The 7638-nt window shown below is 32.3% G+C and overlaps 1 long non-coding RNA gene across 1 annotated transcript; it reads right to left on the minus strand.

Moving 5' to 3' along the window:
* Positions 1-1321: 1321 nt before the first annotated feature.
* Positions 1322-4936, minus strand: LOC128552553 (uncharacterized). Its single transcript, XR_008369110.1, has 5 exons — positions 4888-4936; positions 4128-4197; positions 3632-3732; positions 3092-3159; positions 1322-1974 (listed from the first exon to the last, which is right to left on the minus strand). It is a non-coding gene; the product is annotated as an uncharacterized LOC128552553 (long non-coding RNA).
* Positions 4937-7638: the final 2702 nt, after the last annotated feature.

A 7638-nucleotide genomic window follows, 5' to 3' on the forward strand; every position in this document is an offset into this window, starting at 1 on the left:
ATGTCTAATGAGTAATGACTAAGTTATACATGTTTTGTTGTCTTTCTGATCGATATTTCATTTTTATTGGTTAAGTTACACTTTATTATATATTTCTTTTCATTTTTATAATTTCATGTATTTCAATTTATGTCGACAAAAACAATAACGTTGGTTATAAATTAAACGCTCCCTGTATATTTTATGAAGGGATCAAAAATAACCCTCGTTTAAATGTAATTGTAATACATTATATAGACATTGTAACTAAAAAATTAAAACCGGAATTTTTAACATTTTGACTCCAAATATATATTGCTAAGTGCATCAGATAATATATATACAATATTAAAATGCTGTGTGTTGTTTTTTAAAAGAGATATTTACTCCAAAAAATTTAGTCCCCATAGCATTTTTGGAAATAGGATAGACAACTCCTGAATGACTATCTCATCAAATTTGCTGATATAAAAATAAACTTAGGTATTTTCCCGGGATACCCTCATTAAAGTCTGTTTCTTCATTTCATTCAGACATGGAATGTAAACAAATACAGGAACAACTTAATAGTACAAGGACATCAAACAACCTATTTTATTTTCCTTCAGGACAGGTACACATGTTAGGTCATACTTGTAGTTAATAAACCAAAATGTAAAACAATTAATTAGCTCATCAAAGAAATGAAGACTAATAATTTCACAATATTTTATTACCTCCCTTCATTACATTTATCACCTACATTCTACATATTTTTTCATGGAATTACCTCCCTTTATCTCAAATAAGCTTTCTTATATTGCAATTTAATCAGTCAGTATTTTTACCTTAATTTTCAGACAAATAAATTTATATTTTTTTTAATCCATGGTAAGATGAAAAGCATAAATTATATTAATGAATACCATAAAAGCATTTATCACACATGAATGCAAGGTATACACAACAAATAATTTTGAGCCTTGTTGCCAATGACAATGTTGAAAACTATTAAAGCTCAGATTGCATAACAGTGAGATAAAATCTTTTTAAGTTAAGTTAATAATTCCCATATTACCTTATGACTACAAAAATTTAAAGTATGTTGTTATTCCCATTTCAGTCCAACATATCTAAAGAAGTAAATACTACAAAGACTGTATATCAATTTTTGAAAATAAAATTCCACCAACATATTTTGTTCTTATTTCTTTTATCTTGATTATGTAGTGTACTTATCTAGAATGATGAGATATTTTGAAATGTATATTTCTTTATTCTCCTGGATGGAAAAAAATAAAATATATAAACAAAACAACCAATTATACCAACCAAATTGTAAAGTTTATTAAAGTTTCTTTGATGTTAGTAATTATATGTTGAGACATGAAAACAACATAAAATATCAACATAAAATATAACTAAAAAATTGTGGAACATCGTATGTAGATTAGATTAGACTGTAATATACAAATATTTATATGAAAATATGTGACAACTCTGGTTAAATAGAATATTAGTTAACTTATGGTAAAATGTTGAACTGCTTTAACATTAATCTACAAGTGATGAATGAGTTCATCTTACCATAACTTTGACATTTAATGTATTATTAAGGAAACTATAACATACAAGAAATGACACACAGACAGTATAAGTTGCTGAATGACTGGGTCAGTCTCCACCACAAATACTATGAAAATTAAAAAGTCAAATTAAATGTGTTTCTTTAAATTAGATTGATCACATTTTAACACTTCTATGAATGCAATTGTTAAATGCTTGCTTCTTACATGCATGCAATAATGGAAATAAAAAATGATTTAACAATATATGTATACAGTCTTGTCATGAACACATTCTGTACGGATGATAATACATAGAAAAGTCAACATATTTATTATATGGGTCCATCTCAGTTTACAGCTGGTGCATGGCTGTCTTGCACTTGAATATACATCTTGCAGCACAGTTGGGGTAAATTCCATTTCACACGACAACACACTTGTAGCACTTCTGGAAATACAAATGTAAAACTTTACTACATAAAGAGAATAAAACATGATAGTTTTTAAAACAATTATAACATCATTTTAGACATTTGCAGATATTCTAATCTTAGAAATATATTATCAAGCAGCAAGTCAGGTAACTCTACAAATTGACATTTTGTCTAATTTCAACTTGTCTAAGGAATTACCTGTTTTAAGCAGCAAGATTGTGTTGCTATTTGGCTTGCTGCTTTATTTAAATTTTACATATACTTAGATCCACTAAATGACAAGTTATTTAATAGGACTGAAAAGACTGCATATTTTATAACATTCAATGTACATATATTCAATAAAATGGTGAAAAAATAAACAGATAAATCTGATGATGTTCACCTATGATCTCACCCAAAAGCTCCAACAACAACCTACAACCTCTGATTAGAATATGATGTAATAATGATAAACTACCTAAAGTGTTTTTATATAGCATGCAAAAACAATGAACTTGAGAACTGCCAAAACTTCACCTTATGAGTAATATATGTTCACTTTTCCCCTTGTTGAAAGTGTTGTTTTTCTTAAAGCATTTGAAATCATAGATATTATAAGTACAGTGCAACCTATGTAGAGCAACACCCTGTGGGATATACAAATATTTTAGTTATTTTGAGGTTGTTGTTCTGGAGAAGTAAATTTGATAGTTATATTTCAGCTTAGGGAAATTCTTATGATGTTGTTATAGAGAGGTTTTTGCTTCAGAGTGAGCTACTCTGGAGAGGTTGTACTGTGAAAATTGCTTCAAACTTCTTCTCCTTCAATTGAGCTAAATGAAGAAAAACAACAAAGGATTTTCCAAATTTAGAATTTCCTTGTTTACAATTTGACATTTAATGTTAGGCAACTATGCAGACATATTTTTATGTGACACAATGCCGCCTTTAACTATCTTATTCCAATGAACAAATTGTCAGTCTTGACAAAATCATGTGAAAAAAGATCACAGTAAAAAAATTAATCCTAATCATTTTATATATATTGCAAAATCAGCTTTACAGAATTCATAAGTGACAAAAAATTAAATTCAATATTGCCTTTGTGATGTGCAGCACTGGCCATGTCTTTTTATCACAATAGTTTACCTTATTTATATCTGTTACTTTTGTCATAACTTTTATGTCCCTTCTGCACTAACCATTGTCTTCAAGTTCTGAAATATTGTAAAACATTAATTCACACACATTCTAGGAAATCAACATAAAATCAGTGTCAAAGCATTTGAATATAATTGTTTTAATTATCTTAATACAAAGATACAAATGTACTTCATGTTTTTGCTGACTGATACAATATACTGAAATTTGTATTTCAATATTTATTATCAAAGTACATGTTCATTCTATTTTTGAAATGTTGACATTACAAAGCTATCACACATTTATTACTAAACCATATCTATTATCATTATTTTTAATGGAGATATGTACTTAGTAAATTGAGGGATACACAAAGCTACAGGAAAGAAATGTTTATGCCAGGCTGACATTAAGTCCAGAAGGTTCACATCTTGTCAGGAATGTCAGCCTTATAGCTGTCTTGTACAGTTATTTCAGGAGCAAGAATGTAGCCATACAGCATATAAATGCTTTGAGACCTTTGTTTAACATACAAAAGCATAATACCTCCTGCATTTTTCATAATGGTAATATCTTCTTGGACTGCCACAGGGTAAGACAGGTCAAACAACTGTACATGTACATACTCAAACTTTTCCCTGCCAAAACTGAAAATGAAAATTATACAACATTTTTTTCCTTTATTTTTGTACAAAAGATGACCTATGCATTTAATACAGACTTTTTACATTTATTAATCTAAATATATTAAAATTAATAAAATATCTCATAACTCATTGTATGATTAAAATTATAATCATTAATAAACTATATCAAACATGAACCTGAAGTGTTCTAATTTATAAAGCTGCAATTAATATTGAAAAAAATGCAACTATTGTATACAATGTATATTAATAATTGTATCACGAACCTGATTATAAAACAGTCTCAGTTCAAATGTAATAACACATGACTGTCAGAAAATCAATGTATGTTGTACTTTAATGATATCATCATGACATGAATGCCATCAATAAACTTCATATATAACAAACTATACCACTATGTCAGCCTCTTCCTTGTTATTTCTACAGCTTCCAAAGACAGACTGCAACTACATGTATCAGACACTATAAGTAAAATATACAAATTATCATTACACAAGATAATTTTTCATGTTAAATAAAGGGAGTTAATTAAATGCAATCTGAGAATTTTTGCTAAACATAAAGGGAAGTAATTATCAATGAAATGAATGAAGAAAAATGCATATATAAGGGAGGTAATTTGGAAAAAAACAACAACTTCAAATGTCAGTATAGTGATAGTTGACATTGACAATGACCTATATCAAGTATGCACAACATAAGAAACAGCAAGCACTTGAAAAATGCATAATATTTCCTTGCAATATCAAGAATATTTGACTGTATGTAAGGGTTCTCTACATGCTGTTATACTGAAAAAAACTTTAGTCTAAATATAGCTTAGATCTATTTATATCTTCAAAAAAAGGAAGTCCCAAATTTCCACAGCTATTCACAGGCTGAAAATTTTAGGTACTAATATCAGCAAAGAGGTGGATATCTATACTTTTTAATAACTATCGTCAAAGGTAGGAAAAAACTTACTGGAAAGGCATAAACTTCTGATCTAGTCATTTCAATACATTTTCAGCTCATTTGCATATAAGAAGAAATTTACAGAATTCCCCCTGTTTCTCTTCATTTTCAAAAAAATCTGTAAGATGGATATAAACCAAAACATTCTCCTATGTGTCAGCTATCAGATATATATTTCAACAAAAACTGTCAACTTACCTTGTTTTTAGAAGAAGACAAAATTCCATGTCAACTTTCGCTTCCCGCAAAACTGTACCGGTGCACACATAAAAAAAATCTCAACTGTGATTTTCAAAATAATACAGTCAGACCACAATTATTTCCCTTGAAAATAAAATGCTCTAGTTAAATGCCTATCATTATATTCTGATATTATACATTTTTCACGTTACATTCTGTTTAAACGTAATTAGTATGCCACTTTGTTTAAAGATACGTCACTTTATATCATGACTTTTCCTATTTTTACTATTGTTATGAAAATCACCCTTTAATGTTCTGTTATCAGAAGTTTTATCAGATTTCTTTTCCAAGAAGGAAGTACTGCAAATTTATACTTTAGTTGTTATCTACCATGGTGAGAGAAAAATGTTGTGATGTCAAAGAAAACAAGATTTTTATTGTTTTGTCGCTTAAAGAATACCTGCCTGTCACAGATAATAACTGCATTCATGTTCGAAATTGAGGAAATTTTTATCAGAGGTTTATGTACTAGGGACGCGGGGGATGTACTGTTCATGACCTTTTATTAATACTTGAAATGAAACTGAGTCTCTTTTATTTTGCTTGTTTCTGTGCAATGTTTCCAAAGAATCGTTTTCAAGACTATTATTAATTTTATGTCAGTGCGTTGTTGTCGATACACCGCTCCTAAAATATTGTTTTAGGATAATTAATATATTGTGACCCGCGTATTTGGTGACTGACAAATTGGCAAGCTAAACATTTAGCCCTTGTTCGGCGCGCAGCATTGAAGGGAAAACTCGCTAATCTTCCCTCGTATCCTCGTGGCAGTGTATACCATTAGAAAGGAGGAGTCGAGAGTGATTAATAAAAATTGTAGAGCCTGTTATATAATCGACCTTAAGTGAGGTAGTATAAACTAAAAAAAAATCAGAGAAACTTCTAGAACTTGGGTATTTTCTGCAAGTTGTGGTATCAGGTGGGAAACACATTCGGGTAACTGATGGCGCGACTATAAATCGGGACATAGCCAGTGCACTGTAGTCATGTCACTGTTTTGAGACCCAAACTCCAGCTGAAAAATAGCAAACCTGCAGTTTTGGGATTCTGAACTTACCACATGTAAGGTAGTCTAGTGTTTTAATTAAACTCAGAGGTCGTGGGTTTGGGCCGGTCCCGCTAGAGTCACGACCACTCCTTCTCGCGTGTGATACCGGTATATGTAAAGAAAAGCCCAGCGGTGTGGTTTTAACACGCTTAAATTTCATCTAGAAGGGTCCGGGGTTCAAATCCCGATCCGGACACTGTAATGATATCCTTGAGTATATTCAATCAACTACATGTTGTATATGGAACCAGAAGTAATTCTTCTCAGAAAGAAGGCTTCGCCGAGGCGCAACAGTGGTTTACACCGAAGCGGCACGTTTAAGAACCATATGGGCTGTATTCACCAATAATAAGGGTATCGCATCCTGATCGCTTGTATCTGAATCTGTCTTTTCAACTTATGTGCATCTGTCAGATACAAAACGCCGCCCTGTCACAGTCGTTACTGTGACGACCTTTCAAATGTTCCACCTCTCTGCAGACCTTGGCAAAATTGGCCATATGTTCCGGAAATGTTCTTATATCCTCACAGACAGCCAACAATGATTCCGTCAAAGGCATTCCAGCAACACTCTTCCCCACCATCTATGATTTCGCCAAAGGCATCGGCAACAACCATCAGATCGACTTCTCAAAAGCTGTTGACAAAGTTCTTCATTCACGTTTCTTACAAAAGATAGCTCACTATGGGATCCGTGAAAACATTCACCCTTGAGGTTTCCAGCTCAGATACCTCACCCATCACATCGGTGGCCTCAATGGCATTGTTGTCGGTCCTCTTCTCCTGCTGGCTTAACATAATGTCCAGTCCGAGTTCTGCTGATGTCTGCCTTCTATTCAGATCCATGATCATCAATACCAAGAAACACTTACGCAGCTCCAAGAAGACTTTGACAACCTTGCATCCTTGGAGCATTATTGGCAGATATGTCTTACTCAGCAGGTACAGTGTTATTCCAGAAAATATAAGTTAAATAAAAACCTAGTGTAATGCCGCTTAAGTGGCAGGGGCCAGTTTCGCATTTGGCCCGGGTACGTTTTTTAAATAAAATAGACATATGTACTTTACAGGCATATATATTCAACTGGTTATTTATGATGTTTATAGAACTAAGGATTCCTGCGTACGAGTGATTATTGTGTAAAATAAATATGTGCATGTATCGATTTTCCTAGCTCCATGTAGACAGCCGGGTCTAAAACATTACCTGAGGTAACGGAAGTCAGACGAATTGGAAACAGTCCTCCATCCATCCAGCTTCAGCTCAAATTTGCGGAAAAAGTAAACGGTTATGTGATACTTTTCTTCCCACCATTATTTTCGTCTGCCCACATGCTTTAAAAATATGCATGTGTTTTAGGTCAGTCATTTGCAGATAATACGGTACAGGTCGCGCAAGGAGTGCATTTTGGGCCATTTTTGTCTAAAAATTTAGTGTCCTGAAACCTGCGTTTTACTCGTTTTTATCACAGAAGCAACAGAATCGGCAGACTGAAAATGTCACATAATGAAGGGGCTATGTCTATGCGAGACATTCGCTCAACAATTGCCTTGAATTTGTCGAAATTGGATTTTTTTATGATTTTTTTCGCACTGGTATCAGCGCAGAGTTGTGGAGTTTTCAAATTTACTGTCCCTTGCCCCAATAACGACAACTT

Source organism: Mercenaria mercenaria, chromosome 2 (genome assembly GCF_021730395.1).
Source record: "Mercenaria mercenaria strain notata chromosome 2, MADL_Memer_1, whole genome shotgun sequence".
NCBI lineage: Eukaryota > Metazoa > Mollusca > Bivalvia > Venerida > Veneridae > Mercenaria > Mercenaria mercenaria.